We start from the raw sequence: 25,821 nt of genomic DNA, 5'->3' as shown, positions 1-25,821 counted from the left end.
TTATTATGCCTCACTGGGTTACAGTGGGGGACAGAAAAGAATATATCAGAAATGAAAGCAAAGCTGGAACAGAGACTAAAAAGCTACTGAAAAGAGAAAACATATGCTCTAACTAACCATTCACTGTGCAATATTAACTGTTAGGTAAGAATACTAAAATGACAAAGTCCTTGGAGTATATTTCCAAGAAATTCAAGAATTAATGGGTCCAGCTAAACCAAAATTCTGCTCAGCAGATCAATGTAATTTCTCCATAGTCAGACAGATTTGTACCCTTACGGGCTATTACCCTAAAAATTCTCTCCCACTACACAATCTCAATAAAAAAATTGCATGATTGAAAATAAAATGCAGAAAATCCTGAGCAAACCCCCAAGTCAAAGTTAGAGTAAATTATTACAAATACATACACTTCAGTCATTGATTAAGTTTGGCTCCAAGAAACCTATGTACTGGCAAACACACAGACTGATTCCATAAAGAACTGCATGTATTTACATACGTGAGGGGTTTACATCAATTACATTTACTTAGATGTATAAATTAATACAGGATCATTGGAGTGTTAATACCATTTCTCAGAATCCATTAAAAAACCCCAGGAGTTTTAATAAGCAGCACCTTACATGCAGTAATTCTAAAAAAAAACCCAAACAACAAACAAAAACCCTACCCCAAAATGGGGATACACTAATGTTTTTTGATAGCAGGACTCAGAAAGAATGACTTCTATAGAAAAAAAGGGCTATTAAAGAGAAAAATATGAATGATTTTGAGGACCATACTGAAATATATAAGTGGAAAATCAGTAATACATAATGAAAAGGCACACACAGGATTTTGTTTCTTGTTGGGAGCAATTGATTGAAAAAAGTAAGTAGTTGTAGTAGGTGATCACAACGGGACTATGTATTCACACGATAATAAAAGTTTGAAAAAGGTAATTCTGAAGAGGTGACAAAGAGAATTCCTGTAATAAAAGGGAAGCGTACATGCTACTGACAAGATACCAGAAATAGCCCACATAAAATTAAAATCATATTTAAGTAAACTAATAGATGGAATGTGAGAATATAAAAGGAAGGATTACTTACATGATAAGGGGGTTGAAAACTCTAATTTAGAGCAGGGAATTAAAAGCATGTTTTTTCAGCCTAAAAAAACAAAAGCCAAGAGGGATATGAGTAACATTTGTAATTTCGTGATGGAAGAAGGATTGAAGAAGGAAAAGAAAACAAATCAAAAGAACTTAGGATATAGGGAATGTTGGAACAAAAGCTAGTACATGATACCTATGAATATGCATATGAATAAATGAAAACTGGACATTTGAATAAGCTTCCTAGCTCAAGGAGGTTATGAACAATTTTTCAGATGCAATAGATATAGCTCCTTATCAAATCAGGGAAATTTGCATGCGTCTGCAAAATAAAGGTACTTGCACCAGTAGCTTAAGAGGTCTCCTTCAGTTCCAGAATCTTTAACATCTTTTTACTAACTGTTTTGATCCTTAGTTTGAATTCCATGTGCTCAAGTAAAGAATGAACAAATGTGCCCTCTAGAACATGTCTGAAAGTATACAAGATAGAAAAAGTAATAATTAAAAAAAAGCAAAAAAAAGGCAGAAATAAATTGTAAGGTGTGGTTTCATTACATATGATAGTGACATCTGGAGTACTGGTGAGACTGTGAAGGTTATAATATAAAATGAAGGGTTAAATAGAAGTTAGAAACCTCCTGTATTTTTCCTCTCTGTTTTTTTAATCCTCAACCTTAAATTGCTGCTTCCTCTTCTTTCAGGCCCAGACTCCCAGTCTTTATTCAGTTAAAATCCACACTGATTTCAAAGAGTGTTGACTATATCCTCTTAACACACAACATTCTTTGATATTTTTTTTCTAGAAGTGATCAAAGATAAATACAGTGTCTTATTCTCCTGGCAGTTAAATCTGCACAAACTGAGAGTCAATCAACTGAAATATTATTATCAAATGCTCAATTAGTATCAGCCTAGTTTCCTTTCTATTTAAGTCATGGTAAATTTAATACTGGTTTCAATGAGAGAGTAATTAATCCAAGACAGAATGATTTTGAAAATCTTACCTTTGAACTACAGCGGTGTAAAAGCAGCTTCTAAGATATGGACCTGTCACAACTGAGTTCAAAATTCTAAGAAAATATTAAGCAACGAGTCGTTGCTTTCTACATGTGGGGAAAGCTCATGAGAACTCAACATTTCTGATTTTGAAGCCAATTTTCTATTACGTTACTACATTTCAAAACCAGAGCAGCAGAACAGCAAATCCACTGTGAATTACTGTCTTGGATAGATATATGAAGGGGAAAATGTAAAGCTTTTTTACGAGCTATCAATAAACCCTAACTTTCACATTTCCTAATTCCAGGAAATGATCTATTTTTCTGAAATGTGACTAGCTACTTGGTTTAATTAGCAAATCACTGCTGATTAAACCATGGGATCAGAATGTTGCAGTACTGTCCAAGGTGCTGTATTTCAGAGGCAGTACTTCATCTCTGGGTTGGGTTCTGCAGGTTTTATTCTGGTTGTATCTCCTAAACAACCAATATCAAACAGAGATGACAGTGGTTTCTCAATATATTCCTCCCCCTTTTTCTTTTTATCACTCTTCTTCTCTCACTCCAAAACCAGATTCTAATCTCTTTATCTGTATGTTCAAATTTACTGAATATGTACTGTTTTCAGCTTGCTTCCATTATCAAGAAATTCCCTATGCTTTTGCACTTAATTTTGCTTTGCAATTCCCTGCATAAGGAAAATTATACATAGTATTAAACTTACATCATTTTATCTGTAAAAAATGACCACCTAACAACTCTTATTAAGAAACTGTAGTTGACAGAATTTTTTATGTACTGCTCCAAAGCACAATTGGTGCGAGAAATCCCAAATGAGCATTTCTGAAATAGCCTTTTCAAATTCTATTCTAATCACATAAAACATGAGAAAATAAGCACTTTGTTTTTATTATTGACTTAGTAATATTAAAGAGGAGCAAGAGGGTTTTGAATGTGTTTTAACACCATTTAACACCTTTTCAGAAGGGTTGTCTTATGACACGTAGTCCATAAGTTACATGCTCACAGCAAAGGTGTAACTACAGAATAACCTACCTAGATACTACAACAAAGAAATTCTAACATTAGGTGACCAGATTTACATCTGCCTCAGGCATTTTTTATTTTTTTTTAATATCATTGGCAAATGTAATGCATTGTTATTGACAAAAAACAATCTCCAACTGTCCATAAATGGGTTTCCTAGCCAAAACCACCACGATCAAATTCTCAGCTGAATTAGGGTCCTGAAAGAGTCAGAGATAAAAGTTAATTATGCAAGAGATTCAATTTAGCTGGAATCTGCATAAAAACATCCTTTGGCTACTCTTCTGAATTCCTGAAAGCTTGTGTTAATAATGTAAACCAGGCTCATTTTTCTCAATATGGGGTACTTCGTGAATTTTAGATGATTAATGTGCAAAAATATAGATAATAGGCAACATCTTAAAACATATTTTTCTAAGTGCCAGAAGGTTCGATGCATCTATGCCAATCTGCATTGGTTTAGAATCTGGGACTATATCTAATTTTTTTAAAAGTGTTCCTGACGGTAATAAAGCTAGTAGATATTTGATAGTAATTTGACTAGAGTCTATTCTTCTCCCTTATTGTTATGTCTGAGGTATTTTTCCTTTCTCTTTCTTGTCACATCTGTTTAATTTCTGTTGTCTCTGCTACAACTGAAATGGTCTAGGCAATGAAGTGCAGACAGAGCATATCTCTGACCTTGAATTATGCTATGAGGTACATAAAAGCCTTGGTTCTAATATACTGTCAGAGATCTTGACATTACACAAGGTGGGAAAGTGATCTTGACTTCTATGAAATAAAAAAAATCTGAGGATTAAAAGACCAAACAAGATGGAAATTCTACTATCTGACTAATTTGTAGATGCTTATCAATCCCAGCTCTTTGACAAACTTAGTTTAAGGATTAATTTTCTCAGAAGTATAGTTTAATATTTTTAATTATTCAGTAATCCTTTTAATGATTCTAAATAAGTTTGCCTTTTTTTTGGGGGGGGGGATTATAAACCTGTAATGACATCTACAGATCAAAATGCAAGGTAAATATCTTTGCGTGTCAGTGTATTGGGTTTACATGGCAAGGTTTTGGTAGCAGGGGGCTACAGGGGTGGCTTCAGTGAGAAGCTGCTGGAAGCTTCCCCCATGTCTGACAGAGCCAAGGCCAGCCGGCTTTAAGACAGGCCCGCTGCTGGCCAAGGTTGAGTCAAACAGTGATAGCGGTAATGCCTCTGTGATAACATTTTTAAGAAGGAAAAAAAGTTGCTGGGACAGACAGAAATTGCAGCCGGAGAGAGGAGTGAGAATATGTGAGAGAAACAACTGCAGACCCCCAGGTCAGTGCAGAAGGAGAAGGAGGAGATGCTCCAGGCGCCGGAGCAGAGATTCCCCTGCAGCCTGTGGGGAAGACCCTGGTGAGGCAGGCTGTCCCCCTGCAGCCCAGGGAGGTCCACGGTGGAGCAGATCTCCACCTGCAGCCCGGGGAGGACCCCACGCCGGAGTAGGGGGATGCCCGAAGGAGGCTGGGACCCTGTGGGAAGTCTGCACTGGAGCAGGTTTTCTGGCAGGACTTGTGACCCCGCGGGGGACCCACGCTGGAGCAGGCTGTGCCTGAAGGACTGCAGCCCGGGGGAAGGACTCATCTTGGAGAAGTTCCTGGAGGACTGTCTCCCATGGGTGGGACCCCATGGTCTAGCAGGGGAAGAGTGTGATGAGTCCTGCCCCTGAGGACGATGAAGCGGCAGAGATAATGTGTGATGAACTGCCCGTAAACCCCATCCTTGTCCCCCTGTGCCACTGCGGGGGGGTAGGTAGAGAATCCGGGAGTGAAGCTGTGCCTGGGAAGAAGGGGGCATGGAGGGAAGTTGTTCTTAGATTTGGTTTTATTTCTCATTACCCCACTCTGGTTGATTTGTAATTAAATTAATTTTCCCAAGTCGAGTCTGTTTTGCCCATGACGTTAATTGGTGGGTTATCTCTCTTTGTCCTTATCTCAACCCACAAGTCCTTTGTTATATTTTCTCTCCCCTGTCCAGCTGAGGAGGGTGGTGACAGAGCGGCTTTGGTGGGCACCTGGCGTCCAGCCAGGGTCAACCCACCACAGTCAGTCACTCATCTCATGGTAACGGTGAACTTGTGGTGTTTTTTCCTCCAGTTTCTCTTATGAACATCTCTTCTGTGCTGTATTTTCAAAAGTGTGAAGGCCAAGTTCCACATATTTAATTCTTCTAATTTTCTCTATGCTATGTTTTATGACATTTCCAATCCTCCTTTTTTTATTTTCTGTTTTTCAGATGAACTAGGGGCAGGTGTGGATTTGCCACAGGCCTAGGTCATTAGCATCTTTACCTTTAAAGTAGCATCTTCATTTATATTTGCTATATACATATTAATTGTGAAACATATAATCATAATAAAGGACATAAAGGATGTATTTTTGCAATACATTCCTTCATTCAGAACAACTCTGTGCAACTTTCATGTATATATTGTATATCATAATGTGTATATACTATTTTTTATGCAGTTGTGTAATTTTTTCAAAACATGGATAGTGTAATTCAAGCTCCATACACCAAAAAAATTCTTGAAGGGTTCTGTCAGATGTTATGTCAAGTGACTTGGTATGTTAACTGCTGCACTTTTTTAAGTGAAATGATTGTGTAGAAAACATAAAAGTAAAGGATATTCAGTCTTTCATCAACCTCCACAAAACCCTGAACTTTTCTTTCTCGTTACCTTATGCAGTCTGTAGCAACTGCTGTCTTCCTGTGTGATGGATAGCTTTTATATTGTCCTTTGTTTTAACCTGAATGAAATTATTTTGCTGCAAGTCAATATATACATGGGGAATAATCAAATAATTTAAATTCTGTCCTTATTTCATCCTCACGAGTGTATAACAAGGATTCAAACTCGTGTCTTAAAACACCTACCATAAAGGACAAAATCATACTGACTTTGTCTCATTAATTCTAAAGAGGAAAACAGTGATAAATATATAAAGATCTTACAGGCTTTGTTGTGATTTTGCATCCAGTTCATTTTTTTTTTTTTCAGACTAAGCTCTTGCATCATTCTGGGACTGAACTGTCCCAGCTTGCTTTTCTTACTGGCTCTCTGACACTTTCACAAGGACAAAAGCAGACCAGTTCTGAGATTTGCAGAAGTTCTTGACAATTCATCTGCTCAACTGAGAAGAAAACTTCATGTAACCACAGCAAAGTTCCACGTAAACCTAATGTTCTCACCTAATGTGGACGGGTATAGTATCATTTTTTTGAAAGGATGGTAATTTCTGATCCCATAAAGCACACCAAGCTCTTCATTTTACCTTAATGACTGATTTCAGTTTTTCACAGACCAGTTCATCAGTGCTCTTCTATAATTTAGCAGAGCTGAATAAAAGTAAGAATTTGTCTTTTCAGGCTTTATTCATAATAATTTTTCAAAAATTATTTGGGACATAAGAGGTTGATATTCTACACTCTACTTAAATATGTTGCATATAGCACACACCCTTTATGAGAAATTACTGTATGTGGTACTACTTATCTAGTAAAAATAACCTACATATGCATTATCCCCATTCAGTTTTTATACATTGGAGGAATACTGTCATACAGAGCAGGAATAGTTGTCCACAAATAGCAAATAAAAAATATATTTTCCTTCCAATATAGACCAATTCATGCTGACCTTCTGGTGACACTAGCCATGTGATCATTTGATTAGTCTGTGCTTTTGTTATAAGCCAAAGTTTTTCCACTTTCATTATACGTCATATAACAGCAGTCATACCATATATCCAGCCTTTTCTTTTATTCTCTCCCCTCTGCCCCAGTATCTCAGTTTTGGCAAGAGCAGCAAAGCTGAGCCCTTCCCTCCCAGATATAGTGAGTAAGCTTTTTTTTGTCCCAAGAAGTAAAGTCAAAACCTCACTACTCTCATTATTTTTGTGACTGTAAGCCACTGGTCTCTATTTTAACTTTAATATTACAAGGTCAAGAAAGAAATACTCTCATTTTTATACTTATTGTTATGGTACATCAGGCTAAATACTCCAACAAAATACTTTCAGAAGTGATAGTAAGAGTAACTTTCCAGGTTCAACTTCACAGTAGCATACTCAGATTGCTCTTTCAAGCAGCTATATTCAGCACAAAAAACACATCCCAAATTCTAAGAGATTGTGATATTCATTCTTGTCCTGTTGGGGTAGCACAGTCATACTATAATCAATGATTACTTGATTTTATAATAGTGCACCTGTATATTTTGCTGTGTTGGATTCCTCCCAATCATTTTTTTTTTTGCACATGTTTTAACCATTGGGGGTTTTTATGCTTTAACACAAATGCATTTAGCATTTGGAAAGCTGTTAAGAATTTAGTATTATGCTTTTTCACTGATCTATTTCCTTAAATAAAAACATTGTGTGATATACTCTGTATCATGAAAATTGTGTCATACATGCCAAACAAAACCAAAGTTTGTCTGTGGAAATGCATAATCTGTTTTCTAATGATGTCTACTATAGTCTTGCTCATCTATTAATGTTAATAAAATAGCTGGTGACATAGCCCAGAAAACAAATCACATCCTGGGCTGCAGAAAAAGCAGCGTGGCCAGCAGGTCGAGGGAGGTGATTCTCCTCCTCTACTCTGCTCTGGTGAGAGCCCACCTGCAGTTCTGTGTCCAGCTCTGGGGTCCTCAGCACAGGAGACACATGGACCTGTTGGAGAGGGTCCAGAGTAGGGACACGAAAATGATCAGAGGGCTGGAACACCTCTCCTGTGAAAAAAGGGGGTTCCCCCCTTCCCATCGCCAAATTGTTTATGAATGTGTGTATATTTATGGAGAGTCCCTCAACATTTAGGGCCCATGGTTCACTCACCTTCTGCTACCACTCTGTCCAAAGCTTCTATTTTGGAATTATCTTAAATATCTCCAGTTCCTTTGTCCATTCTACTGGGCAGTTGCATTATTCTATACTGGTAATACACTCTTCCTGCATCTTTTTAAATGACCTTCACCTTGGTATGAGTTTTCTGCTACAATGTACAGCTCCATGTCCTACATTGAATTTTAACTGAAAACTGGAGACCAAAACCAGTTACTGGAAGAGCCTCTCAGAAAAGCTAAGCTGCCTGCAATCATTTTTTTAGACATTTTGCAGAGCCAAGGAATCAGACAGTATGTGCTTAATTTAGAGAACAAGTTTTGACAAAGATTTTGTATAACCTCACTACCAGGACAGTACAGCAGCAGGTTCCAGCTCAATCAAGTATCAATTTCTTGTAGTGGGGGAGAAGAAAGCAAGAAAGCCATCTTACCTACCTGCTAGAACACACAGAATAATCGTGTAAACACCGCATTCAGAATTTCACCCCAAAAGTGTCTATTTATAAATTACAGAAGAAATCTAGGATGACCAGCTTACGTAGATACATGCACAATACAGCTACTTTAAAAGTACTTTTTAAAGTTTTTTAAAGTATTTTCTCCCTCTTGATGTGGGAAAACCAAGATGGCTTGTCTGAAAGATGGTTGCCTTTAGAGTGAATACTGGGAAAGAAGCACTTCCAGGACACAGTCCATCCAGCCTGGTTTAGACTTCCATTCTATGATTTTGTCCTAGAAGAGATTATGTTCACTTTGAATCTAAAAGCACTCTAGATGAGTAACTCAGAAATGGACTTCTGTACTTCAGATGCGTCTTAGTTGAAGAGACTTTGAAAGTGACTTTAAGGAGGCTTACTGGAATAGCTTGCAGTTACTCCAGAAAACTCATGGGGAGGAAAAGATGGAAAAGAAGGTGAGAGAAAGAGACAGATACAAAGGGACAGAAGAATTTAAGTTATTTAGCCTCATTGTCTACATAACAATATACTTGATGGCCCTCTGTCCAGCAAAGAGCACGAAAGCAAGTTCACCTGTCCAGCTTAATTTAACCAGGAGCTTACTTGCATATTTCAAAAGAATAATCTGAAAGACTCAGTATATAATTCTACTGTGCTAATAGGGTTAGAATAATTTTTTGTACTTCATATGAGAAACACCTAATCGCCCAAAACTGCTTAAGAGAACTGCTTAAGACTAAAATACTTCAGGAAATTAAAGGTTTTCACTCTGGTTGGTTAGTTAGCCTTTAGGTGTTCCAGGCGTATATGAATCAACCCTGCTGGTTTGCTTTGCTGTGTTTGCATGTTCTCACTTACAGAACTGCTCTTATTAGCTTGTAAACTTCAAGGTTAATCCAAGTTCAAATTTTGTTGAAGGCTATACAATAAGCATATATGACAAAAAAGTAATATGAATTTTCAGTGTCATGACTATTACTTTGGGTAGAATGTCATGAGAAAAATGGAAAGTCAAGCATCGGTCACATCTGGGAAGCCTTTCATTATTAGTTTCAGATGCATATAAGCATGTGGAGATACTACTAATGTACATTACCAGTCACATTTTCCAATCTGGTTACATTTAAAAGTGTCATATATTTTTATGGCCTAGTTTATACAAATAAATGACAAAATATGCTGACACAATGGTGAGATACATCTACGAACTCTTAGTGGCACAAAATACTAATGTACAGATATAGAATAAGTACTTGAAAACGCAGGTGCCAATTTAAAGTGGATGAACTTTAAATATCTACTTCACACAGTGCCTTAAGATGGGAGGCTACTTTCCATATGTCTTCAGTATAGAGATGGAAATCCTTTCAGTGTAGCAGTTCTGAATTGCCTTCATCAGGGATTTCCTTCCTGCATCGAATAAAGGAGGACTGAGAAGACTGACTCTCAATTTAGGAATGCAAATCAGGTGCTTAAAATTAGGTTCTGTGAATAACTTCTTAAATGGTTGTGCATGCCAGAAATACCTCTTAGGTACACGCACATCAGCTTTTCAGCCTTTTCAAAGGAAATGAATAAAATAGCATTCAAACACCACTGAATATCTGAATCGATAAATAAAATTATTTAAAAACCTTCATTTAAGAGCATTGCATTTGTTTTCTTTTCCAAGTATAACTGTTTTTTTCCTTCCTGACAATATTAGAGCAGTCGGAGTCCTCTAATCTTGTTTCCTCACAGCCCTCAAAACCCGCAATTTTTCATTTTCAGTGGTCAAGAAAAATCTATTTCTTGCCATATTGCCTTTTTTTTTTTTTGCCGAGAATGGCCTTTTGATAGAAGCAGCGTTTAAAGAAAAGAAATATGTCTTTTAGATACAGCTGTTAAATTTTAGCAACTGAAAGCCAGTCTGGGCTACATCATGTAATTCTTTCTTTCGGAGACTCTTACTGGTGACGGACTTTCTGGCAGTGTTGGGCATGGCAGAGTTGGGGGAAGGCAACGGGGGTTATCCAAGGGCGTTCACGGTAGCGTGAGCACACCAGCAGGAGAAGGGAAGCAGAGTTTCAGCATTGTCACAAAGGTAGGAAAATAATACAAGATGGGCTGTACCTTAAAAGCAGGATGGAGGCAGGATCCTGGGAAGCTATGAAAGGGAATCAGGGTTTCTCCTTTTCCCCACTAGAATGACAGCAACAGGAGCAAAATGTAGTCCGACAGTGGTCGTGCATACAGCTTTCTATATGCTTAAAGGCACCCAGAATGGGGGCTTTGGGGAGAGTGAGAAAGGCACTACTAGAGATGAACTAACACCTGCATTATGTGGGAATTAGTTGCTGCAGTGTCTGTTTTACAAATCCCAAGCAAACATAAGCAGAAGTTATAAGATTTCCCAAGTCATGCGAAGAACTGATAGTTATTTAGGTGTGTAAAATCGGCTGGTTTCAAGAGTTATTTGGAATCTAAGTGTCTTAAAGGGTCTGGTTCTAAAGACTAAGGCTGCTCCCAAGACTTAAGATATGTAGCTGTTGTGTCTCTAATAGCACTGATGGTGGTGTTTCACAATGACCTTTAATACTGTGCTTGATTTTTTTAGCAGTTAAAATTAAGACATTACTAAAAAATGCCATGTTTTCTCCAAGGTTTAGGCACTTAAAGCCTGACAATACCAAGAGAAATATTTTGAAGCTGATGAAAAACATCCATTCATTTTCATTTCCCTATAAAACTTATTCCCGTATGGCAAAATCACACAGCTGATTCTTCATTTCTGTTCCATGAATCCTGTTATTCTCTGAGGATACCAGCTGGATTTACTTATTTAATAAAATAATATGTGTACTAAATAATCAATTTTAGGAAAAAAAAAACCAAACCCAAAACATTTGTGAATGTATTAAATGTCCTGAAATTCTGGCTTTATTGGAAAATTATATATAGACTGATTAAAAAAGCAACTCCCCCCTCCCTCCAGTCTGTATGCATTATTCTCAGTTTGATATAAGAAGTACTCCCAGTCACATAGAATATCATATTTAATGGAGGTTGTCTGTTTAAAATAATGACCTTTTGACAATGATTTAAAAACTTACAAATGTTTGCAAAAATAGATTGATTTGCTCAGTTTCATGTTAAATAGTATCTTCCAAAGGCACTTGTATCCTTTCATTTAACTACAGAGGAATCATCTTTTAAACTGGCTCAAAGTGATTTATTTTATTTTTCTAGGCTAAGGAACATCTATCTTACATTTCTTAACACACCCTGCAAGATCTCATAAGGGATATTTCATGAAACATACAAAAGCCCTTAGGAATGTATTAAGATTAAAGGATCTTTGACCTTAAAAAAATGATTGTTTTTTCCACAAATAAAAATATGCTGAGATGTAAAGAAAATGACTAATGTAAAAAAATGTGTGTACTACAGCTCTGAATGATTTGCCACCCCCCTTTAAAAGTTAGACATTGGCACTTGTCGCCAAAAAAAGCTTTTGATCCCAGCTTCTTGCACATATTAGAGAATGCAGATCTGAATAGCAGTATCATAGAAAAGTAGAGCAGAATGTACATCAATACTTTAAAAGTCAGAAATTACCTGAGGCAATCAGCACAAAAAGATAGGGGAACGGTTAAATTTGTAAGTCTGCTTTGTTGTAGATATCATTTGGCAGGCTTTTACATTCCCTGGTTTTGTGCTTCCTCGTGTAAGACGTGATCATGGAACTCCCCTGCAGGAGTTTCAGTCCTCGGGAAAAAGCAACAGCACATTGGGTCATATACAAGCCAGGATTTTAATCGCGTGCCTTGGAATCTACCAGGCAATGTCTGATTGATTGGGAAGAAGACCTCCTCCAAAGGAAGAAATTGTTAATCACAGAAGAAAACAAAACTCTGATAATGCCTCAAATAACACAAGAAAAAAACATCAAAGTGTAAAGATAAATACCACCTCAAAAACTGCCTTCCAGACTGTTATCGGAAGTGGGTGGATGAGCAAGAATCCTGCCAGAATGCTATTTTCAGAGCAGTATAATTATAAAGTGATTTCCTCTGCTCTTAAGATACCATCTGGGCAAACTTTTCAATCTTGAAAAGTAGTTCAAAGGACCTCTCCAAAGAAGTACAACACTTCAACGCAAGTTGAAGGAGCAGCAAAAACTCAGCTAATTCCAAATAAGTGAACAAGGTATTGTTAATAGGGATTTCTAAGCATCAGAGAGGGTTAAATGCCTCTCTTGAAACTGGGTGAAACCTTGGTCACCATTGAACTACATGAGAGCTTTGCAATTGCCTTTCAATGCAGTGAGGATTTCACTCATTAGTTTGATTCCTTGTTAATAGACTACAGGATATGATCAAAGGGAAATGCCAATGAATTGGTTAGTGCAGTCATGGAAAGCTGTGAAGGTTGTAAGACTCCAGCCACTTGAGGGAGTCTCCTACTTTAGCTAAAGTTCTACAGGTTTACTAGACTGGAGAGTGATACTTAACCTTTGAGACTGAATACCTGCAAAAGCACTTTCTAACTAAAAGATCCCAGTCTCAGTAGTCCAATAATCAAAATGGAATCAGTCTGGCTGGTTGAATGAGAAATGATTGAGCGACTTTGGAAAAACTATGTTCTTTCTTTTTATACATCTATACCACTTAAGTGTCATACTGTTTGCAGCATGGTTGATACTGCTTGTAATATCAGAAGTCTGATAGAGCGAATGAAATAAATCACTGCAGCTACTACCGACTTTAAGAAAATATTGGTAAGTATTTCTTCCTATGCTAGATAAATTATCAAATACATTACAAATGATATCAGAGAAAAACTTTAGAATAATTTTTACTTATTCTGGTAATCTTAAATCACCTAATCCACTCTGATGACAATTTGGAAGTAATATTTTCTTTCTATGACTTTTTTTTCATTATTTAGTGTATTTCAATTGGCAGGAATAGTTTCTTTTTACACCACTTATGAATAATAAAAATCAAAACCAAACCCAAAAACCTTTATCAGGAACATGCAAATATCAACAGTCTAGTTCTATACCTAAGCCATGCATTAAAAGATTAAATAATCCTTAATTATGGACTTTCTATGTATTATTTGTATTCCAGGTGTCAGAACTGCTTCAATTATTTCTTGGCACTTTAACTGGGAGATTGTTTTATAGCATGATCTCTTATTGACTGCAGCTTTTTAATAGTCACATGAATCAGTATGCTGTCCTATACTTTGAACAATGACCCAGTACTGCAACATATGATTGCATATGGTTTTCTCCCACAATCTATACATTTTATTCAATGGAATTTACAATTATGCAGGCAAGTTACACATACAAAACCATGACTGAGCAACTGTAGGATTATCACCAACACTAGATCAGGCCAACCACATGTATGTCAAGCTGAGTCTTGAAAATCTCCAATATTGAGGGTCCACACCTGCTCTAGGAAATCTGATCCAAGGGGTGCACTACTCTCCTAGTGAACAATGTTTTTCCTAACCTGAACTTCCTGAGAGACATATATGGTCATTACACTTTCTTTTACGGATTAACAAAAACGAAATGAGTTGTCTTTATTGTTTTCATAACCCCACCATATTTCAAGTACACCCCCCCCTACACTTTACAAGTCTAAACAAGCCCAGCTCCCCCCAAAGACTCCGATTAGGTTGTGTCTCCCATGCTCCTCCCCATCATGGTAAGCCTCCATTGGATACATTCCAGTGCTTCAAAGTCCATCTTGAGAAACGCAGGCTCACCTCTTCTGTGTTTTACCAGAAAGAAAACATTTGTAGAAAGAAATACCCTTTTATTGGTTGGCAATATTTTGGGACCTATTTGTAGGGAATCATGTTTTTCAGGCTGTAAATTTGGTTGGTTGGTTTTTGTTTTCCGAGTCCAGACATCTGAGGAAAAGGGTAACACATAGTTACATCCATCAGGCATGGCCATTGTTTCAATACCAATTTCTGGTTGCAGTCTTCAGCTGTGTTCCCACCTATTCAAACTGGGTGACAGGGCGTGAGTTCCAAAGGAAAAAATCTCTGAATTCATCAGGAAAGAAACTTTGTAAAATTCTTTAAGATTAAGATCTTGTAAGCTCTTGCACAACTAGCAAATCACAGAATAGTTGAGGCTGGAAGGCATCTCTGCATGTCATGCAAGCCAAAACCTCTGCTCAAAGTAAGCCCGGCCTCAGGGCTGTGTCTGGTTGGATTTTTAATATCTCCATGAATGGAGACACCACAACCTCCCTGGACAGCTTGTTTCAGTGTCGGAACACCCTGCCAATTCTTTCTACCCATAACTTTGGCACATTTTTTAAAAATGTGGTGGGCAGCTCAAGAGCAGTGTTGGAGCATAGGTAGGGTGATTTAAAATGCTGAAGGGTGAACTAGTTCATTAAGCAACCAGATTTTCTTCCTCCTTTTCCTAGCTATCCATCCCCTGGGGACAGAACTATACTTCGGCTACTGGGCTATATCATGAGACTCCAATTACTTTGTGTTTACCTGAACATCTGACTTCATATCAAACAGAGACTGTTAGGAATTAAAGGGGGAAAGAGGTTGTGGGAAGCTGAAATATTTAATTTTCTTCTTTGTTTTCCTCCAAGTCTTTTTCAACTCTCCTTTTTAACTTAAGCAGCCCTGTCTACTACCCCTATAGCTCTAAAAATTATAAAGATTGAAGAAGTAAGAGCTTAGGATGATGTAATTTGGGGGGGGGGGGAGGGCATGATTTGCAAGTAACTAATTGTAGTCCTTTACCTTCTCCCTGAACATAACAATTTCATAAAACAAAAGCTGATAAAAAAGCTTCAAACTAATATCGTCTCGCCTCCTCTAAGTTACTTAACTATGAATCTCATCATGACATTTAAGTAGCTGAAATCCTAGTTCCTAATTTTTTTGTGGATACTTAGATCCAGATAGAAACTGTGGCAGGGAAGGCCCAAGTTAACTAGTAAAGTAAAGCTGCTAGATGCTGAATTAAAAGAAATATGGAAGTTATTCTTTCTAGATATCCAGAGGGAGGAAGAGGAAAAAAAAAAGTAATAATAAGCTAATGTAATCTAATATTACATAGAAATCTACCCATTTCAGAGGTACAGAATAATTAACTGTCACTTAGATATGAAATAGGTGCATGTATAACATCTTATAGACAAGGCAGAAAACAAAAAATTCTGTATATTTTATGTATACACATAGCATATCATGTACATATAACTAATTAATTGCATTTATATGCAGATATATAAACTTCACTTTATGTAAATAAAACCTAATGTCCTCCATAAGGGTAATTCTTAATTCTTTGGAAACAATTCTAATACTTATTCCATTTAGGTATTCTTTATTCATATCAGCAGTCTCTCTGATATCACAGGAATTGTTTTACACTTAAGTATATAAGACTAGACCATGGTCTTAGAGTTTACTCTGTCTAGAGGATTTATTATTTGGATTTACTAATACATCAGTCTGTCAACTGTTAGATAGGGAACTGAAGCAAATATGAGTCTCTTCAGCTGACTTTAGGAAGAAGACTGCTTTCGTCCTTGGCACTGGAGAAAGAAGAGAGAAGAAAAGCACGCAATTTTACAATTCTCTAAAGAGCTTGAGCACCCTCTGTACTAAGGATAAGTTGAAGGATAAGCAGCTACACATTCGAAGTACAAGAGCATGAAGTGAGATTGCTGTAGGAACCAGTGATGTCAAAGAGATGCATTGGAACAGATGTTTCCAGTTCAGCTCTGGGCTTGTTGCTCTTCTTCCTTCCCTCTGCTTTAGTGCAACACCTTGGTTCACTGAGTTTCCTTTCAGAATTAAACAGTAAATAACAGAATATTTTTACAATTGCAAATGACTGGCACATTTTTTTATATTAGTAGCAGCAAGCAATCGCACTACATTTGGTGTGAAAAGTACACATAAGTTGGGTTCAATTCATACTTTATAAAATTGTTTAAAATTCTTATTTTACTCCACTAATTCTGTTGCATACTGCTGCTCAGTTTATGGTGGCCTTGACACTGTTAGAACGCAGTAGGAGTTGCTTTGAATTACACTCCGTCTACGAAAAGATGAAGGCACAGCCAAAGATTGACATGAAACAACAAGCGCAGTCTCTTTTTTGCCTATTATCCTGGCAACAAGGCAAATATGAGAAGGAACACCTTCTTTTAAACTGTCTGGATGATTGCCTTAATGCGAGGCAAACTGCCTCCTGTGAGACGAAGTACTAAAACATGGTTATATTATTGGGCTGAAGCTTCCTGAAAACATCTGTATGTTAAAGTATTTGTCTCAGACAGCTTAAGTTCTATTTAGACATGCTGCAAGTGACGGTGACACACTACAAATGAAATCGATAGGTACTTTATTGGTGGGGGAGAGTCAGTTGCTTTAACAGAGACAGACAGAGAGCTCTTTGGTGAGCTCTAGCGTCCTCCCCCAGTCTCCAGCTGCTACCTCAGAACTGCCCAGGTCAACTCTTCACCTCGCGTCCTGTCTCTCAGCCCCTTGGCAGAATCTCGGAGACTCTAGGTGACATGAAATATTTCTTAGTGATGATGGTTAGATGACTAGCTCCTGCCGTCCTGAGTTCTAGGTGTAAAGGTGGGATACAGACAATCTGTTGTCCAGGTTCCTTTCATCAACAGGAGAGATTTTTTCTGAAGCTCTTTTCATGGACAGGCAGGAATCTCCCTGACACTGCGGTCTGTACACTATGTATTCATGACATATGTGCAAATCATTTTTCTTTAGTGTACATATAAGCAACATGGAAGAAAAAGTACCTGAAAGCTTGTTAACACTTGCAACTCTGAATTTGTCTGCACTGAGGATGAAGGTAAAGGCCTGAGACTATGCTTGGGAGAGCCTGGTTGTCACTGCTTTTCCTACCACGATGACAGAAAAGGTATAAGCAATGTTTCCCAGGAGCAAAATCCCTGGATTTTCAGGGCTGTGGCGTAAACTAAGGACGTCTGAAAATCACACCCATAGGACGCTACAACCCTGTGTAACTAAACTGCTTTTCTTTTGAGCAGAGCCAGTTCAGGATCAGAAAAATAAATAGGGTGTTGACACAATGTCAGGAATCTGCTAACAGTAATAGTTTGGTTCACATATTTAATTTAAGAGAAATTAATTTTAGCCTTTTATGATGAATGATTCCTTACAGTGACTGTGTCTCGGCCAAACTGTATATGACTTGTTATTGCAGCTCCTGGCTCAATAAAAAAGTTGTTCTTCATGGAATGGTTAAAAGAGACAGTTTTAAAATAAAAGGCCTCTCTGGCAGTAGAACTGCTTTTAAACAATGTACCATATTCTAATACAAGTGTCATTTTCTGACACTGAAAGAAGCAAGGGTGTCAAGATTCAGAGCTGCGCTGCACAGCTCTGCTTCAGGTTTCCACTTCCACACTTTCTCCAAGTTCTGCCATGTGGAATGTTAGGGTACTGAAGGACTTATTTTTGTTTTTTTTTGTCTCAGGTCACATGACACTGAGTAGATCTCCATACGAACATGAGTCACGTGCCAAAGGCAGGAGGTCCCTTGCCTTCCCACCACCCACCACTCCTTTATCCCGGCACTGACAGACTCCTGTCATTCCCATGCACCCAAGGATTTAAAGGGGTCAGTGGGAGTGATGTTAGCAGAGTCAAAAACTAACGATCTATAGCTAAGGAGAAAAAGAAGCATATTTGAAAAGTTGTAAAATGTTAAATGAAAGCAGACCGAAAGAAATAAAAAATCGTGATATGCAGTTCCCTGTTCCATCATGTCCAATCTATCTCATAACGTCACGTCTGAGTCATGACTCACTGATGGAAATACCTCACACCTACGGATTTTGAAAGATGTAAATGTTCCCAGTGATAGAAAAGCCAAGCTTTTAGACAAGCTATTGCAAGTATATTACTTTGCATAGGGAGAGATTTCTTTCCTGACCCCAGGAAGTGACCATTGTATATAATAAAGCATGAGACTAGATTCTCATAGCTTCTGTTATTGCAGATGTTATTCATAGTCATAAAATTATATAGACCTTTTTAAAATGTAGCTATCCAGTGAGTCAAGTGCTTGCTAACAAAAGTGATGCATTCCTCTTCCTGTCACATGAAACAGGATAATCTTTTTTTTTATTTTCGCTTAATATTTTCTTCTGCTATAGGTCCTATACAAGTAAAAATATATATTAAATCCATGTGATTTGATGCCATAAAAGCTTGATAGGAAAGACCATCCTTTTATCCTTTATAATCTTCAACTACTGCCACATCAAATAAAGCTCTGCATTTTGAAGTCTTTGGCTGAAGCAGCACCACACTGTTTGCTACTATACAGACAGTCATACAACATACCCATTTAGGTAAAATAGAATACAATTAAGGGCATAAGTTACCATTGTACTCTATACGGGGATCAAGCAGCATGTTGCAATCTAGTTATCCTTTAATGCACACCAAATGCTTGTGCTGTTCTGACTCTAAGCACTTTTAGTGTTTAAAAAGCAGTTAAGGTAGTCTAATAGAATTTGCTTTTCATTTGCATCTGTTTTGAGCAGATGATGCGAAAGATAAATGCTGGCTTTTACTGATTTATTTTCTAAGAACATTATGGAACTTAGAAGGAAATCAACATATAATCAGGAAATCCATGATACAAACATTTAATGACCTCAGATAAGTGCATAAGACCCAAATACGTTGGGGTTTTTGAGAAGATTATGGAAGGATTTTGGTGGTCATAAGTGCAAATTTTTTTTCAAATTAAGACCTACCATTTCCATTAAGCTTAAGGGTTTACAGATAAGTTAGACCACCAGTCTGTAACTTTGTGATATTTTTACTTTTTTTTCTTTTTAAAGGAAAATTAATTTCATAGTTCACCAATTATTTCTCTGAAGGTCTGTCAGAGCCTATGTTTGCTGATTGCTTGTGAATATCTATTTGACATTAAAAGAACTCAAAGAACCAAAATTTTCACAAAACATCATTTTTCAAGAGTAGACTGGGAGAATCATTTAGAGTAGTTAGGTTCCTCTGGATCATTTTTGTACAAGTGGTGCAACCAGCTTTCCTCACCATAAATTTTCGTTGTAAATTCTTCTTGTATTTCCTCAGTTCTGGTATCCATCGCATGTCTTTTGCACTCTGTGAAGCAAGCTGTAATGCAATTATTGCAACCTCAACTTGTTGCAGGACAGAAAGGCAAAGAAGTAGACTAGTATGACCTTGCCCCAAATCCTTATTCTTTTAAGTCCTAGATTTCTGTTTTAAAGGGTAAGACAGGATTTAATCAGTTTTACTTGCAGGTTTCTCAGCCCTGTGGTTTTGCAGGGAAAGAAGGGTTATAGATACAACAGCTATACTAGTTTAGAAATCATAACTTACCATGCCAGCAAATGTATAATACCTAATCTTGCTACCATTGAAGATAATAGTGCAGAGATAGTATAAAAAAGAATAGAAGTGTATTACAAGGGTGGAAGAGAAAGAGAAAATTGTTCATGTTCTTTTAAGGGAATTAATTTTACATGTCTGTGAGGGAAATACAAGCTAATAGCATATTGGTTGGGTAATAAAACTCATAAAATACTCTAATGGGAAAAAATATATGCATGTATGCATATATACATGCGTATACATCTTTATACACATATATGAACCAAAAGAATAGGTAGCCAGACTTTTGAAATTATCTTTTCATTAAGAAGTGCACACATGCTCGGACACACACATACTCTCAGACCTGTTGAGCTGAAGCTCAGTTTTAAAAGGGTGCATTTATAAAAAACAAGACTTTCCGAGGGCCTGGTATTTCAATCATTATTCATGACAAACACTTCAAGCTGGCATGGAAAAAAAAATCCATTCCTCATTTGCAGAGCTGCCAGACTACAAGCCTCCTGTGTACTTTTAAATGAACCGATGAGTGAAAAATTAAAGAAAACAGCATTTAACTATTTGCATGTGCCGTGCTCAGGGTGCAGCAGCAGAGTATGAAGATGAAATGGTGCGACACTCCGCAAAAGCTTTTGCTTGTGTTCAAAGGATGCAGAGCATCTTGTACCTTTATTCATTAGGTAGTGCATAGATGACACAGAACACTAATGGCAGTTGTTTTAATGTCTGGGAGTAAAATGAAAATTCCACTGAGGATTTGACAGAGATGTTTGTATGGATCCTTAGTCCATACTGCCACTAAACAACTCTTCAGAAGCTCAGCTGCAGGTGAAGTGCAGCACCATCAGCTTAGTGTTTCCAGGTCAGATGCTGTTGAAAGCGCTTGGTGACTTTTCATTTGATAAAACAATAATTCAGAGATGACTGAACATGTCTGGCTGATGAAGACAGATCAAATACTCTGCTTATCTCTGAGATAATCTTTCTGACTGAAGAGTACAATATTCATACTAAATCATATTAACTTTTATGCTAATATGCTCTAGAAAATATTGACCATTATTTATTCTTATTCCATGAACTTAGTCTTCAGTATTACTCTAGCAACAGCTATTTGTCTGATTTTTCTTTTTATTTTTCTGTGATATGTATGCTTGTGAATGTCTGGCTTTAACATTCCAAATGTCTTGCTTTAAAAAAAATACAAATATTCAAGTCAGCTTTCAGATGAGACAATTCATAGTACTGACTTCCTTATAGCTGCTCATTTGATAGTTTTATTAAACCTGAGAGTGCAGTGTCGAATTCTAGATTGGGTCACCAAAGAACATGCGCAAAGTACATACAAAGCACATGTTCATTCACCATCTTAAACTTGTATCAGTACTGCTCTCCTCCTGACAGCAATTTGCTGTCTTCCAGTTAGTAGTTCTTTAAGAGTAAATGAAGGGAGCGTCTAAAATTAATTTGGGGCTACAGAAGGTAGGGAGGAGAGAGCTAAGGGTGTCTCTGAACCATCTTCTGTGCAGCAGAAAGGAGAGCCACATGGAGCTGAGGAGGTGAGAGTTGTTTTTTTAAAGCTTAGAAATACCTAGAATTTTGTTCTAAAATTGTCAGAAGTTTCATAATCTCACAAATATTTTTCAGTCCTCCCATTTCTAATCTGGAGACTTCAATACAATGAAGGAGTTGAAGCCTTTATTCTTAATTTAAGATATAATCTGGTTTTACTACATGCTTTATTCCTAAGTGTATTCCCAAGAGTATAAAAGTGTGAAAAAAACAGATTCAGAGAAAAATGAAAGGGCTCCTAATGTCTGGTGACAATAAAATGATAATAACACTAAATGTTCCGCACTAATTATTTCTAAGTTTGAAGGAGCTTCCTTCCTTGAAAAGGACTGCCTCTAGAAGTATGGTCAAAGATTCAAGAACAGTATCAAGAACCAGTTAAAGTGAAGGAAAACATAAGTGTTTCAACGTAGTTTAGCTATAAAAGAACTGAAATAATATATCCACACCTCTTCCCAACCTTCATATTTAATTAGACATGCAAATAAATTTAAAAATTAAAAAGGAAAAGAAATATAAACCATATGTTTGGTTAAAAAACCCCTCTAGCTTCCAATAAGAAAATTAAAAAAATGGAAGTGTTTTATGGTGGGACTGTTTTCAAATTAAAAGGAAACCTCTGCATAGGAAATAATTCAAAATGGATTAAAAATGTGTTTTTGTGTATACAGATTGACCTATACTTTAATGGGAAAATGAGTAGGCAAAAATACTGTCTCAGACACACAACCTTTGCTAAATGAATGCCTTGGGCTGGACTTCTTGGCCTGCATTACTCCTTGGCTTGGTCCTTCCCTTCATGTTCTCTCAGTTCCATTAATCTCTCTCTCTGGCTACGGAGGCTTTCAGTGTTTGCATCATCTGAGCCAAGTTGCCATTGGCCTTCAAACAGAGACACCACAGCCCTGGAGTTGGAGAATTGTCATGACCCAGGCTGGACAGACCAGGGAGTTGTGTTGAGTTCAGAATTCCCATGGGCTATATTAAGGTGAAACAACACCAAACGATCAGTTGAATGTTTATGGCAGAAGCAGCTTGAACTTGGAAGGTGTAACAGTGGGTGGCAGGGTTTCACTCAACAGGAATTGGCATGAAACTACCTCAGTAAACTGTGTAACTTGTGGTAGCCATATACATCAATTCAGGGAATAAGGAGAGCCCTCCCGTTGGGTCAGGAGGTTCAGAGCGGACCCCCTTGCTTTCCAGACTCCTTCTCACCGAGGAGCCGAGGGGCGGCTGGATCCGCTCCTAGTCCCAGACTTGGTCAGCGGTTTATGTCTAAAGGGATGAGGTGGAGGGATTGTGGAAAAGGAGAGGGAATGAGAGAGTGAGACAGAAAGAAGAGAAGAGAAAGATTTCACTGGTTCTGGGTCCAGCGTTGGTCCAGTCAGCTGAGGGGTCCGTTCCAGTAGGCGCGCGCGTGGGACTTCGGTTTGTGTCCTTTTATCATCCTTGTCCCTCCTTTGGGCGGGCGCTCGACCTCATTAGGCTAATTAGGCGTCATGCGCGGTTTGTGCTTTCAGAACCTTCCGGAAAATGGGTCGGTGGGCTTGGGGGTCGTCTGGGGAGTCACTTCCCCTTCCCTGCAGACTCAACCCTTGTTTGACCTTTGGCCATGCAGGGCGAGCTGCCCTGCTCAGCGTATCAGAACAGCGTATCCCGACACGGAGCTGCGCGCCCTGCGGCATGGCCTCCCTGTCCCGTTGCTGATCTGGGCTGATCGGCTTCTTTTCACCTGTGGTTCCGTGCTAGGCAGGGTTCGTTGTTGTGCAGAGTTCGTAATTAGGCAGAACTTGCCCCACCATGATGTTTGAGACATGAAGTCTTTCGGTCTCTCACAAGCATGAAACTGGCAGTCAGGAGAAGAGGGCTGTACTTTGTCCATTCTTCATTTCTCAAGACAACTCAGTCTATCAGATCCCCTTTTTTTTTAGGTATAATAAAGGAATGGCATGCATTTATTATGAGAAAATACTTTGAAACTAGTAAGTTTAACAAGTAAAGTTAGGACTAATACTCTCATTACCCATTCTATTTAATTTATACTTTTCTTTCTGTTTTCAATTTTTCCTTTGCTGTCTTTACCCATAACTATTTCAAGCCTTTGGCTTTCCCTTGTTTTGTGAGAATTTATCTTTTGACAACAACATAAAACAACTGTGAAATATTCTCACAGTCATTCAAAAATCAACAGTTGCCACTTAAAGTGAGCAAATGACCTGAAGTGCTGAAGTTATTTATTCGTTCAAGTATGAGGTGCCTTTCACATGTCACGAAGCGCTGAATGTTGGCAACTATTGACTATTTAATGTAGAACAGCACATGATTCATACTACAAATATATGATGCAGCAGGCAGAAGAGTCTAGGTACTCCAATCTACTCACACTTGATCTGCTAAACTATTGGCATTCAGGCTGGCTGTCTGAGCGGAGACTGAATGGCTCTGGAGACTGAATTATCCTTTCCATTTATGAGCTGGTCTACCTAACAATCTGCTGTTAAAGCTGGTGAACACATTGGAAAAGGAGCTGATTTAATTGACAAAATGCTCCCCAGGACTTCTAGCTCAGCATAGACTTAGTAAAATCACGTTTGGCATTACATAAAGCAACTATGAGTTGAAAGGCTAACCATGTTGTATTTTATTCATGACTGGTTGACAGGAAAATAAACACTTCATCATGCTGACCTCAAAATCTAGCCAGACTATTAAAGAGCAACTCACCTTATATCAAAATAACCTGTAATACTGTGTAATAGAGATAAACCTTTGTTGGTCAGCTTCTCCAAATGAAGGATAAATGCTATGAGGAGAATAAGTTTCCATCAGCAGCATCTTAGTGTGTCTGATCTGTGAAATATAAATTGCAGTATCATTGATCTAGTGTCATTCTTTTCCACAATAACTTAAATGTATTTATAAAGAGAGCTGCTTGCTGTTTTTAAAAACAAAATTCCAAAGCTTAAGAAACATTGGACAAGACAAAGTAAGATAAAAGACATTTTATTATATCCATAATTATTCTTTTTAAAGCAAAAAAAAAGTTTTACTCTTAGCTTATTAATGAATAGATCACCAATTTCAAACAATGATCAAATAGACTTACTTAACTACATCCAGCTGCATTTCATGTTTACAGAGATGAATGTTACATGGTGGAGTAAACAATGACACCCAGTGGACACACTGACTCAAGGCCTGTTTGTGCTGTTTTGGATTTTCTCAGCACAACTATTTCTATTGTTTAGGCAAATTAACTTTGCTATTGTTTTGACTTGGTTTGGGGTTTTTGTTGGTTTTTTTGTTTGTTTGTTTGTTTCCCACAGTACTAACGACACAATAGCTGAGTTCTCTTTGGAGCCAAGACACATAAAACTCCATCCCTCTAACAAGACAAATGATGACCAGTTCATCAATGACAAGAGTCATACATGTAAATCTATACAAACCGTGCTTATTAAAGAAACTGGCTGTCGAAAAATGTTGAAGCACAAGATGTAGTACACTGGTATGAAAAGGATAGTTAGGGGATATCCATGCTGTTTTCCAGAGGATGAAAGCTGTTGGATTGTTGTGTGCCTTTATGTTAACCTTAGGGAAAAAAAACCTAACAAAAATAAAAACAAAATCAAGCAAAAAACCCCAGTACTCCACCCAAAAAAACACCCCAAAGCAAACAACACCAAAGTGGAGCCTACATTAAGGATAAAAAGGATTTTAATGAGTTATGGTTTATCAGGAGATACGGGATATCTGACTCCAACTGAGACCAAAGCAGAAGCCAGGAGCAGCTGACTCTAATGAAATTGGCTAGAAGATGCGGATCTGGAATGTGTTGTCTGGTTCTAACTTGCGTGCTGTGAAACCACGTATTTATTACTTCTGGCTTCTGCGGTGCATCAATCAGTGAATGATCTCTTGGAACAAAGCTACTATGTCATTTCTGTCATGAGCCGAACCCATGTCTGATATTATTACAGGCCTTCTCATTGATCTAGAAATAATGAAGCTATTTTTTGAATAAAATTTGTCTCATAAAATACTGATTTTCTGAATGATACAATTGTAAATCTGGCTTTCCTCTTTTTCTGCCCTTACGTCCCTCTCTACCTGAAACCACCATATAGGCATCCCAAGACAGTGAAACAATAAGATGAATATGAAAGTTATTTTATTTTCCACCTCAGAGCTCAGGAAAAGTAATGCTCCTAATGCTCCTAATGATAAATGTAAGCCAATATCACGGTGCATAGGCTGTAGTAAAAAGGCTTCAGTAAGAACTAAACAATGTCAGGTGGAATTGTTGGTGAAAGGTTCAGCCAGGATGATG

Source organism: Buteo buteo, chromosome 25 (assembly GCF_964188355.1).
Source record: "Buteo buteo chromosome 25, bButBut1.hap1.1, whole genome shotgun sequence".
NCBI classification, from domain to species: domain Eukaryota; kingdom Metazoa; phylum Chordata; class Aves; order Accipitriformes; family Accipitridae; genus Buteo; species Buteo buteo.
The sequence above is the reverse complement of the archived record's forward strand: the minus strand, read 5'-3'. Positions refer to the sequence as shown.